This window comes from Paralichthys olivaceus, chromosome 4 (assembly GCF_024713975.1).
Source record: "Paralichthys olivaceus isolate ysfri-2021 chromosome 4, ASM2471397v2, whole genome shotgun sequence".
Lineage (NCBI taxonomy): Eukaryota > Metazoa > Chordata > Actinopteri > Pleuronectiformes > Paralichthyidae > Paralichthys > Paralichthys olivaceus.
The window spans coordinates 18,252,759-18,266,510 of NC_091096.1; the positions used below are offsets into that span (position 1 = coordinate 18,252,759).

Sequence of the window (13,752 nt, forward strand, 5' to 3'; positions counted from 1 at the left end):
AATGCAGAGAGGAGGAAAAGTAAGGAGGAAGGGAATGACATGTTTTTTTGGACGAAAATGCCTGAGTAGTCAGATTGAAAAATAAAATTGTTACGTACACACACATGCCAGCAGCAAATCATCAAGGTCAAGGCAGAAAATAGAATTCTGTTTATAAACATATAGTAAAGGTGCAAGAAGGTGCCAACCAAAAGCAAAGATATTTGACAGAGAAGTAATGGTGTGGAAAATACATGAAATTCTCTGCAGAGAGTCTTGTGATTTGGGTAAACACTCACCACAGGTATGGGCACTGTCAAGATGCTTTAGCAGAAACACACATACATACACATATATATATATATATATACATATATGTGTATGTATGTGTGTATATAAATATGTATATATACATATATATATATAACTCAACTGAAGTGTAAACGTTTTACATACACACGCTCACAATCTCCATCTCCCAGCACATGAAAATTGAAACACAGAAGTGAACTGACAACAGCACAGCTGGATGGTCTCTTTTGGAGAAAAAAAATTATAAAAGAGGAATGAGGATGGAAGCAGGGAAAATACGCTCCCGTGACGATATACCACTCGCTTTTAGAGTTTCCACTCAATTTCCTCCTCTTATTTCAGCACCATCCTGGAGATAATATCTCTCTCTGTCTCTTTCTCTGTTTCAAAGGCATGATGAGGGTTGCATAAAATTAGCTGCTTGATAGGGGGAACGTGTCCGGGGGCAACATGGAGGACCTTGTTTCCAGAGAGTCTCGACACACTCTGCTCATCCTCCCATATCCCCGAGTAACAACACGAGATCAGATAGAGGGAGAGGCCTGTTAAAAAAAAACGCACCCCACAGACACGCTTCTGAAGATTTCAACTACCAGCAAAAAAAAAAAAAAAAGAACATAAAATTATAAACGCAGCGCTGACATTTTCTACAGGCTTGGTCTGTCATGTATAGGTTTCTACCATTCCAAATTCATTAGGAATTGAGTGTATGTATTGTGAATGTTATGTTGTTCATCGTGGTCAAAATGAAGTTGAAGCTCCTGTCAGAAAACCGCAGAGGTGAATCTGTCATCCCGCACCCTTCATGCACTGAAAACAGACAGGTCGGAGCCTTAAATGCTTCATCTACTCTCTGGTATCCCAGTCCAATTACATCTCGTCCCACCAAGCCCTTTCTTTCCACACTCTCACGGGCTGTCAGACTCTGATATGGAGGGCGTTGCAATATTGAAGGTCGGTCAGTCTGCACACTTAACCTCATTTCCCAACACTCTGCTCTGCTTCTCCCAGAAGAGCCTTTTGATTGGTGTCCATTTGAAAAGCAGGGCTTTGGGTTTGACAGGAGGGGTGCAGGGGTGTGGGGATTGGGGGGGCAAGGAGATCAGAGCAGCGTCAGTGCAGCCGGAGAAAGGAGCTTTTTGGAGCACGACTCCTGACTGCACTCGGTTATAATGGTTTTCAATTAGCCAAGGGAAAAGACTGAAAACTAATCTGGGTTAGTGCAGGAAAAGCAGTCATGCAATATTCATGTACACAAACTAATGCAAGCCCAGATTAGCCTACATATTTACATGGGGTCGGTGTTGTGTCTTCCACACCTTTAAGGAGTCTGCTGCCGAGAGGAAAGAAAGAAACTGAAACAGAGAAAGGTGAGGATGGTACGCTGGGAAACGGAATGAGAAAGAGAAGCGATAATGAAGGGTGGGAAAGAGATCAAGAGAAAGAGAAATCAGGGGGAAAATGAGAGGTCAATGGGACACCTGGAAGACCTTGAGCGAGAAAAGGAAAAGGGATCATGAGATAAAGAGGTGAAGAAAAGCAAGAAGAGGTACGAATCCTCAAAAGAGATTAAGGATCATCTGCATTTTGCCTTTTCGTCTGCCTGCACTGTAATCATTCATCTCTCAAAGCAAAAAACGGGCCCCCACACTCAAAATGACACCAATCTGTATGAGTGATCTTGACAAATCAGGCTCCAAGAGAAAAAGAGGGTGCTCTCTTGGCTGAGGAGAGGGGCTGCAGACAGTGGGGAGTCTACGGCAGGACTAAGATATATCTGTAATTGGCTGTTACACTCTCCCACCCCTAATCTCCAACCACGGAAAAGTGGGAACTGGAGAAAATGGGACGGCAAGCACGAAACAGAATACCACAATGGCAAAAAAAAGTCTGCAGCCATGAGTCTCAATGATGTCTCAAATGTTATGTACATGCATCAGAACAATATGGGAAATTCACTCATAATCCTCAGTAGGTCACAAAAGACTTAGACGACTTCAAAGCTGGATTAATGTGTGACTGGACATACCAATTCCACACTGAGTAACTTCTTACCAAGCATTAACATTGTATGTCAAACAAGAAGCTAATCATGGGTTTAGTTTGAAAATATCCTTTGACCTTTTGTAGAGGTCTCAGAATTAATTTTATGCTCCACAGATATCTAATTTTATGCTTTTACGGACTTACACATTTTTTGAATAATGGAAATGTCCTGATATTTTTCTTCACTTAGGGAACCGCTGAGGCTGGTGTGCTGCAACATGTTCTGTGCTAACTGTCTTCTCCTGTTTCATTTAATGCCTAGGATGATTGTGTGCACGTGATGCCGGCTCTACAGTGAAATGCAAAACAGGTTAAAAACTGGATTTCTGGCTGATTTGAGAGAAAAACCTCCCTCGTTTGTTTCAAGGACCCACAGAGACTAATGAATTCTGAGGCTAGCAGGTTCTCCCCCCCACTCATCTCCACCTGCCTCAACTTTTGGAAGTAAAAATGTGAGAAATGGGCCAATTTACAGCTGAGGGCTGTTTCTTCCTAAGAGACACCGACGTAAAGATGGAGTACAGAGGATATGGAGAGGTAGGTGGGGAGAAATGGGGGGGGAATTTAGACAGTGAGAAAAAAGGGAGGAAAAGATGTGAGACAGGAAAGCAAGACGTTGGCAACTCGGCACTAATATGAGTGTCATCTCCGAGGGTAGAGAGAAGTGCTTGAATCGCATTTTTGGTCTTTAACTAACTTCTCTCATACAAAGAGAGTGGAGTTGAAGAGCGGCTCTTGATCTTTCCAATCAGCTAGCATGACAAGAGCTGCTCAGATATTCAACAAGCAGAAACAAAAGAGGATGTCAGCATGAAGAAGTTCACTACACTCTGAGAAGTTTGAAAGGAAAATAAAAAGAAGTTGGAGAAGAGGCAGGCAGGGGAAGGACGACGCAAATGAATATGACAGGTCCTTCACCATCTGCTCATAATTATGTCTGGAGTCCATGCTGCAGCTGAAAAACTCTGTAGCCCAACATTTCCTGGGGTTGTGCCATAACTCGGTTACAATATCTAATCACAATGCTTTCATCATTTTCCTTTATAGCGAACAGCATGATGCAATTTGTGCTAAACTAGTCACGTGTTTGAATTCTTGCCTACAGACAACATGTGGAGGTGTTAGCAATCTGAAGACACATACAGAAACCAGGTCATTGTTTCTTTCACACATAACTTTATTTTTTATTATAAACACATTCAATGATGAAATACCTACTGTATACATGGTGGCCCAGGGAGCTCATTACAAATAGAAACAACACATTTAAATGGAGAAAACATCTGACAACACATGGCAAATAGAAAACGAGCTGCAAATACTCACAACCAAAAATACTCACAACACAACTACATAATGCCAATCAAAACACAACTAAATACTGACAACCAAATACTCACAACAAAACCAAGTACTCACAACACAACAAAATATTGACAACCAAAACTACTCACAACACTAAAAACCAAATATTCAAGGCACGACGAATTACTCCCCACACAACTAAATACTGACAACCAAATACTCACAACAAAACCAAATACTCACAACAAAACCAAATACTCAACACACAACAAAAGCCCTAAGTACACATAAATACAACATAACCAAATACTCACTAAACAACCAAATATTGACTAAAAAGTGATGAACATGACTTTAGTCTTATAGTAATCTAACGAAATACACTTGATTAAATGCCAAACAGGCAAACGTTTTGTTATCTATGTAACATGCTACTTACATCTTTTTCAGATCAACATGTATTGGCTTTACTTACTGTTGTTATGCGAGTTGTGTCTATTTGTATGTTTTCTTAAGCTGCAGTGTGTTGAGCTCTCAGGGCCACCGTACATGCAGTGCATTCAGCTTCATGGCATTTGATGGAACGACACAAAGGCCACAGAAGGACAGAGACAAAGCTTTCTGATCACATCTGTTAACTCCTCAGTGGAGAATGAAACCAGGAGGTAGATGAGTGGGCAGCTGGGAGGAGTAGCATCCCCCCACCCCCACCCCAATGGGACCAGTTACATTCTCATTTGATAGGAACTAGAAAACCACCATCTGTAATTAGATTACACATAGATGAAATGAGAAAAAAAAATCTTTAGTTAATTAACTGCAACCATATTCTGATCAGGTTTCTTAACTCCCCCTCCTCACAACAACCTCCGATTTGAATCCTCTCACGAATCCCCCCCGGGACTCACCATCACACAAGCCAAGAGGAGACGGGCACTCAAACAAGATCATTTGACGTTAATTTCCCAAACAGGAAAGCACTTAAAGACGCACTCTGATTGAGACAACTAAGCATGTGCATCAATACCTAATGAGAAAAGAGAAACGGAAGTCGCAGAATGCGCACTAGATGAAAGGTAAAAACTTCTTTCTTGTCTTGTGTTGTTTTGTGTACGTTTCCTGAGACGAGAGCTTCCTGCAACAGTTTCCGTCATCGCAGGAAACAAGGACAAGGAATTAAATTAGTCTCTTTTTTGTGGGAACGGGGACAAGGAGCCGTGATAGCTGTCAAAGAGGTGTCTCAGAAGGAGATCCGCCCGCCGCATTCACATTAACTGTCAACCTGCCAGTCCATCTGTCTGTTTGCCACACAGTGCAAAGAGGGGTGACAAACTCCATTTACAAAAGAAACATGTGGCACAATAAAGGTGGAGCGCTAAGCTGTAATTCTGCTGCTGTTCAAACTTTTTCATAAGAGGGTTTGATCCCAAATCATGAGACGGATCAATCATGCATGGTCATGCAACCTTTACATCTGTCTATCACTCTGACTAGGAAACCTCAAATGTTTTAATTTTCAGCATGATGAAAAAAGTAAAGAGCCAATAACATTAAAACAAGAGATGTCAAACTGTTACTTAGAGATGAAGATATGCAGTGCAGTCCCCATGAAAGAATCAATCTGCATGTGAAGCAGTGCCCAGTACGTCTGCACAGATTTATACAATATGCTACCAGAATGAGCCAACTTGTTGTTTATCTTACAAAAAATGCATTTACGCGAGAGATTTGGTCAATTTCTATTCATTACAGCCCTGAACCATGTAACTCGCCACCTGCAGCAACAGGGACAAACCAATTTACAAACCAATTCATTGAATTAGATTTTTAACACAGTGCCAAAACGATGCACTTCAAAACACAAATTGGCAAAGAAACATGAAGCATTGTCTACAGATTTGCAGCAAACAGGATTTTACCAGAATAAAATTATTCCTATGGGACCAAGAGCACGCTTGCACACAGACTACTGCATTCATTTACAAAACACCTGCTCACTCTCAACTTGGACCACAGAATACAACCAGCACAAAGCTTTGTCCTCCTCCTCTTCCTCCTCCCCGACCAACAAACCCGGTCTGCCATTTTACTGAGAGTGGCACCACGGCCGAACCCATCTCCCCCGAGTGTGCCCGTGCATGTGTGTGTGCGTCAGAGGAGCCATCAGCAGCCTGCACCTGCTCTGCCTGAGGCCCTGCTCTGCTGGCTACGAGCACAATGCAGAGACGGAAACGTGAGGAGATGGAGGGATAGAAAGCTGGGGAGGGATAGAGGTGATCGTGTAAATGTCAACATTGACTTAAAAACTACTACAGTGCTTCTGAGGAGCTCATTTGGATTCATATGAGTTTCAAGCTGAAAGGTATCGAGCTTGTGTGCACTGCAAAACTATAAATAATGTAACGTCCCAGTTGTGTAGAGGAAAATAAAACTAAGGGCTTCCAGGTAAGACGTTTGTGTGCAGGTTCAGCTGTGCGTCTGCTACAGGCGAGCAGCTTAGCCTGTTTGAGGGCTGCTGCTGGTGGTCAGAGCCTGATGGACACATGCAGTCGTGTTCACTGACAGACTCGGCCACGGATAATAATTCACACGTCCAAGTGCCAGCCAGTATGGCTATGCTACAATAATGTCCCCTGGGTACTGTTGTAAAACTGTGCACTGCCCAGCAGCAACAAACGAGAAACATTCAGTGTCTGTAAAGTATAATATATCCATTCATTATAACACCAAGTTCAGCGGTTTGAGTCAGCACCTCAGAACCTGAGCTGTACCATAGCTTCACCCACACCTAATGGGGCAGCTGAACTACACTGTTCTGTCAAAGGTACTTCTGCAGTGTAAAATACTAGCACAGTAGTCTGAGGCTTCTCCGCAAGTGAAAAAGACAACAATGTTCACAGTAAGATAAAGACGAGGGGGTTTATACATACTCCCAAATGTAAATTGGGGGTAATTTCACACCTGAAGCATTGCACCAACTGTTGTGTGCCAAGTTACAGTCTTTTGTTCCAATAAGTGATTACATATCTTTTCTTTTTTTACAGCCCTCACTGGAGCAGCTGGAGCGAGAGCATATACCCGTTTTTTATTGCAAAAGACAGAGTAGCATTCACAGCACTAAACATGTTCTCTTCAGGAGGATTTCATCATGCAGAACACCAAGACAGGTGGCACAGGCCGCAAACACATTTAACATGGCTATAAAGGAGTTTTTATTTTAAATAATGCAAAGCGTCACACCGTACAAATTGTGCAGTGTCTGTCGAGCCCCTGTAGCAGTTTTTAGCCTCTTACTTATTTAAACAGCTAAGAAGCCGCTGATGCTTGAGATTTCACAGTGGTAACTGGAGCACTCTCCAGACTGCTGAACAATACGAGCTCTAATGTGGCCTCTGACCCCAGTCACAGGAATATACATCAAGAGAGAGGACTGGAGGAGGGGAAGAGCCGGCTGGAGGAGAGTGGGAGAAGCTACAGTATTTTCAGTAACTCTGATGGATGATAATATTTTACAGTTTCCATCAATCACCTCCTATCGGACACAAGGAGATCGCTCACCTGTCAAGATGAGCGTTTTCCAAGAGACTTCAAAAGGCACACAAAAAGAGCACTTTAAAATGCACAGATACACACAGCATGTGGGATAAACAAGCTTACACATGCTGCAGATTCATGGGCGCACAAAAACAGATTTTTTTCTTTCTATACAGGTCCTTTAAAAGAAAGTGGCGACGCAACACACTGTAGCCAGGCAGGTGGGATAAGCATTAAGGTTCAAGTCACATCCACAAACGTAGGCTACAGACATCGGTGGATACAAACAAACAAACAAAAACACTTTTATGTTGCTGTCACAGACAAGCAGGAGAACATGCGTGACAGGGGGTAATACTGTTGGGGTAACACAGACGGGCCAGAGAGGAGCCACGGTGAGGGGGAGGAGACAGAGACGGCATTATAATGTAAGTATGGCTCTATTAGACTGCAATAGAACCCCTAGTTAAATATATAAAATCTATGAGGCCTGAGATCGTTTGAGATAGTGAAGCATGGGGGGGTGGACCACGGAGGTTTGTTCTGGGGTCCTCATTACTGAATCTCTCTCAGCATGCCTGTCAGTCACCACCTGTCTGTGTGCCTTGTTAAGGAAGCCGGAATCATGAATCTCCCTTAGGAGACAAGCCCACGGAGGATATGGAAGTGCTCCTGGCCCACATATCTTAGCAACTATAAACATATGCCTGACATAAGTGTCTCGGTATAAGCCTCATATAAATAACTCCAAACTTACGAGAGGGAACCAGCGGCTGAACCGAGCTTTGAGAAGAGGAAAGGGAAGAGGCGCAGTGGGTCGTGCTCAGCACCATTTCTCTTTTCCCTTCCCGCAAGATTTTTACAGCTGGCAGTAAAAAAAAACGTTCTCAGCAGCCCTCACCACATTCAGCATGGCAGGAAGAGTAAGTAGAGGCTGGGCCAGAGAGGTCAGAGTGGCAGTGTGAGGGGAACTAAAACAATCTGCTCTGGGCCTGGTTGTTACTGTGACCCCTGAAGGAGTCGTTTGTGTCTGCTGCACCGTTTGACTACAAAAACACTGCACAGCACCTATTCCTTTTCAAAACCTCAATGGAAGGGCGAGGCTCCGACTAATCTTGTTTGCTTCTGTCTTGCACTGTGTGTCATTTACACAAATGGACAGAATGCGTAAGGGTACAGAGGTTAATTGACTTTTTTTTCACACTCAATAAACATCAATAATCTACTCAAGAACCAAATACTGATCACTCAGGTGCCAAACAAGACGGTCAATCCTGAGGAATGGAATGTGTAGTCCTGGCTACGCAAAGGCTACAGCTAAGCCTCGGACACACTCCTGGAAAATTGAGCCTTCAAAGAAGAGCTTATAAATCCCATCTTTGACAAAAGAAGAGAGGGAATTAGTGGGATCTTGGGGCGTTAGTATGAGGCAGGCTGGTATTAGCAATGCTCTTCACATGTCTCCGACCAGGCTGGATCACGGGCCGTCTTTAGAACACACTAGCAGCGAATGTCTGTCACAACATACAGCGCTGCATTGGACTGAGGACAGCTGCAGTGCCTGAGGACTGAGCTGATACTATGCCCGGCCCACTGGAACCAGTCCAGTGCAGAGTTATAAAGGAATGTAGGGACTGTGGTTTTGGCAGCTGCACTCTGATAAATGTTGTGAAACAGAGAAAAGTATGCATGTTTTTCAGGCCATATGCTGAAGGGATGTGTCTCTAATGCCATTGACAGCCCCTATTCAAAACAGCCAGATTATGTCTGAAACACTGGCTCTCCACAGTATACAATATGCAAGACTGAGTACATAATACAGAAGCTTAAGTGGTGAAAAGAATGAAAAGAATAGGGCTCAAGTCCTGCACAGGACTGTTCCACCTCATGGAACAAGGAAACATGTTCCTATTGATGTGGTCCATCAGGTCCACTCTGTTTTATTCCCCATGGAGGCACCCAGAGCCCTGAGAGCAGCTGACCACACCCCTGGAACAATGACCTCAATAAAATCCAACATGCCTCCATTTGCTCCAACAGAAGCACTGGGGGGTAAAGGAAAGCCACAGCATATCAGAAATGAGTGCTCTGAGGCTTGGAGGAAAACATTGCAAATGGACCACTCTACAAATAAATCAATCTTTGCCTTTTCTATCCAAAAATTCATCCGCATGCTCACAGTGCAATGAGCAGGTCTCAGCAATGAGGATTAATGATAGCAGGATGGCCCAGTCACCATTGCTTCCATTGTTTTTCCTGTTGTATTATGACAGTGGAGTCCCAGGAGAGCCTCACCGGGCATATGCCCGCAGTTTGTGCACACTGCAGACCACTGCATCACAATAAAAGCGAGCGGAGCACTGCGTTCCAGGAAGCTCTTCCTTCGCTCCTCCATCTCTGTCCAGCTCTCCCAATGGGAAGCCGTGGACTGGGATTAGCAGAGCGAATGCAGCCCATGCATTTTAGCAGTATTGCTGAGTCGCTGTTCCCTGCACACCACCCCCCACCCAATCCCTTGCCCCCACAGTATTTTCTCACGCCCCAGGAGGATGGGCCAGGGGGCTGGCTACGCAGTCGCATCCCGTTCCACTCGGCATTCTGGGCGGTAAATATTGCACAGCATCAGGAACAGCAGGTGCAATCACACCCTATCATTAATTATCCCTGCTGCATCATTCCAGGGCCTCTCATTCCTAAACTCCAAATCTCCTGCACAATCTTATTCTTTAGTCTTCAAGCCCTCCCCCATTTTCTTTCACTTTATAAATTCCAACCATCTCAAATTCTATCAGTGTGCACCGCTCTACAGCAATTCCATTTCTTCTCCTCGATATCCACCCACCTTACTTTAGTCCTACAATCTAGCCCCCATTTATTTGTCCCCTGATGTAGGTCAGTCTTTGTCCAGCAATCTCAGCTCACTCCCCTACCCCCACTGACAGACTTTCCCACTTTCTTCTTTCTCAGATGCGAATCCTCCACTACTTCTCCTCACATTCTGACGGCTTTTCCCCCTGCTGTAAATGTATTCCAAAATCTGCTGTGCTGCTGCCAGCCAGGAGACGTCACAGGGACTGACCGAGCACTGGGGGGAGAGATAGCCCTTTCCCCCCACAGAAGAGCTCATAAATAATACCGAATCAAAGAGGAGAAGCAGCATGAGAAAGTCCCTGAGGTGAAAAGCCAGTGAACATGGTCAGAGATGTAAGAGTGTGCGCCCGCTGATAGTAAAAGTCCGAGCTCCCAGAGAGACTTGCCTAAGAAACATGAGCGGAGAGTCCTGTCCGTCTCAGGTGAGAAGTCTTTATGTCAACTGAGTGGAATCCGTATAGAAACATCTGGTCTGGCCGCAAAAAGCAAATAGTCACTTCCTTCTGGCTTGGTCACAGTGCCACGAGGCATAATGTGAGCTCTAAACGCAGAGCCTGGATTCGTAACATGAGACCACCCAACATATTAACAGGCTGCGAGCACTTCGGCTCAAGATAACATGGGGTGATGATGACTTAAAAACACATCTGGCAGCAGAAAAAGAAGAATGGAATGTTTTTCAGCTGTTCCACAGAAAATTTGTGGACAAGGAAAAAACCACAGTCGATAGAGACAAAGAAGTCACAAAGAAACTTGCCAAACCGCAGGAGTCCATAACTCACGTCTACACCACTTTGGACTTGCACCCATGTAGACACATAGACAAACATATGAGGACACAAGAAACACAGCAGGTTCCACATTCTTTGACGGCAACCTGGAGACTTCTGTTCATCTCACACTTTGAGGCACACAGCCATCTCTGACCTGAGTCACTGAGACAGCTTTCCCCCAGGACAGATACTGTCCATGTTTTGTGATGCTTACCCTCCTCTACAACACAACCAAAGAGGACTGATATCTTTTTTAGCATTGTGTTGTTGCTATAGAGGTTGATAGTTTTGTAGCACAGGCCACAAAGTAGCAGCATGTTCAAACATCTGTTACTGCAATCACAAGTAGTACAGTTCATCACCTTATGTCAAAAGCGAATGACTTGTTGCATTCAAGGCACAGAAATAGAGCATAAACAATACGTAACACAGGTTTTTGTTTCAGCAGCTGTTGTATATATGATCCACAAACTTAACAATTGATACAGAAAAATAAAGGGGGAGGGGGTTAGAAGCTCAGAGACAGACTTGGGACTGGTGTGTTAAAAGTGACCAATCGAAGTAGGGGAGCATCAGCCACTGTCCCCGCCTCCAAAGTCAACTTGATAAGTGAGCAACTGTCGGGTGGTGTTAAGCAGATGAGAGCGCGTAGGGAAGAGTGCGTTTGTGCTTGTTTCAACTGCTTGCTCACAGAACTGCAGTTGTACGGAGCAGAAATGCCATTTTTTGGGTAGCATGTTTAACATATATGTTGCACTGTGCAGCTCTGCCTGCAGTGGCCGCCGCTGCACACCCACCCCTCTCCACTTATCATGCACAGCGACGACAGCCATGTTTGCATTCTTGAGCTGCACAGACACAAAACAAAAAGTGTATCTTTACTTTAAAAGGGAAGGAGAGCCAACAGCCGATTGTTGCACTTAAGCTTTTAAGCCCCCTCCAAGAAAAGCTGTCTGTGCAGAAAACATTGATTATCACTGGGCCGACAGCCTTAAGTAACCATCATCAGAAACCCAGGTCTATGGCCGTCTTTACTCATGTGCCTCCCCTTTTTTACCATTGTGTAACAGATGAGCTCAGGTGTTCCGAGCCTCTCTGCCAAACTACAGGAAGACAACATTAATCACCTGAAAAAAACTCTCTTTCTCAATCTAGTTCCAGAACAGAAAAGCTATCTGTCTAAAGAACTATGAGGATTGATCTCTCAGTTATTCATTGCAACAGATTTGAAATTGTGACTCATTAGTGTAATCCATTATAGAGAGGTGGACTGGACACTGGACACCTACACAATTTTTATTGATTCCCATCAACCTACAAGTGGAGTAAAGAGACAGATTGAAAAGCTTATAAACAAGAAGTGATAATGGGGAGATTCAAGGACCTTCCGCGGCACTATTGCGTATGTGTGTGTTTTCTATAGAGAGCGCTGCATTCTAAAGAAATCCCTTTCCATACAACGTGGAGCACAATAGCTGTGCCCGCTGCATCAAATATCTGAGTCAGAAGACATCCTTGGCAATGAACAAGAGTTCAGGGTACAATGAGAATGTCCACCTCACACACAAACACATGCATACACTATGTGGGAGGGAAGTAATTCAACATACTGAACACAACTCTGCGGCTCTGTGTCTTCTCATCTAAGTGCTTGTGGTCATACATATGCATCTCGCGTCAAACATCCCCAACAGGTTAATAAATTAACATCACACATCGACACAGGGTAGCATTCTCCCCCTTGAGGAAAGCCACCACCATGAGTGATGTGGTGCTCTCACCTCACTGATGGAAGGAGAATTTGCACATGAAGGACAGTGTTACTTTTAGCATATTTTCAGGTTGAGCACATGCGACTGCAGTGTGGCTGGGAATGAGTTCCTGCAGTGAGGAAAGGCTTTTTGTCCTCAAGGGGTGGGGGTCTCGTGGATGATTCTGGCAGATACACTGCACAGCTGTAGAAACCATCAGGGCATGCTCACAGCTTTTATTTTCTCTGCTGATGATTCGACATTAAAGAGCTCGATTTTGATCATTCACTTTCATCCCATCTTTCAGGATGAGATTATCCACATTGAAGATTCCTGAGGTGGAACAAATGACAGGGGGAAATTAATTTAGGCAAAGGGAGGCCGAGGTTACTTAAACCATGCTCGGTGAAGAGGGTTTCCATGAAAAGCACTAACAGTGGTTGTGGTTACACTACCTGCAAGAGGCAAAAATATCTGGGCCAGGATGAAAAGGGTTGGTGTTTTGCCACTGTTGAACGGTCTTTGGGGACAAATAAAGTTTAGAATGATGCAGTAGAGGGAAAAAAAAGAGTTGAACATCCTTTCATTTTTCTTTCCTTGACTCCACACTCTGAGAATAAAAGCCCACTCCTGTACAGGCTGGCTGCTTCTTGTCAGACAAGTGCCACCTGCTGGTAAAAATCCCAACCATAAGCATTTCATCGCTACCAATTTTTTATAGACCCCAGATGAATCTCAGATATTTTCCATGTTGTAATTCTCCGAGGCTATGAAAAAGGAGCACTAACAGAAACCAATAAGAGTTGAATTTAGGATAGAAAATGTGCATCTAATCATGGAAACAATAAACTGCAGACACATTTTATTCCTCACAGAGCTTTTCTCTGAGAGATGTAGATATTGGAAGAGAGGTGCCACTTCATTCTGAAACTTTTGTGCCAAACTTGTCACTTTCAACATTTCTACATTTCTTATAAAGCTTGTCATGTCTATTTATGTGTGTGTGTGTGTGTGTGTGTGTGTGTGTGTGTGTGTGTGTGTGTGTGTGTGTGTGTGCACTCAGCTCCACAGATTCACTGCAGGGAACATTAATCACTGATGTCTTGATTAGTCCAGATTAACAATGTAGGTCTGATGCTGCTAAGAGGTGCAAGACACACAATGCACAGGGGTCACGGAAT

At 44.0% G+C, this 13,752-nt stretch overlaps 1 protein-coding gene across 5 annotated transcripts in view; it reads right to left on the reverse strand.

Moving 5' to 3' along the window:
- Nucleotides 1-13,752, reverse strand: part of LOC109633643 (tetratricopeptide repeat protein 28-like) — a 180,131-nt gene that overhangs the window by 107,348 nt on the left and 59,031 nt on the right. The window lies entirely within an intron of this gene.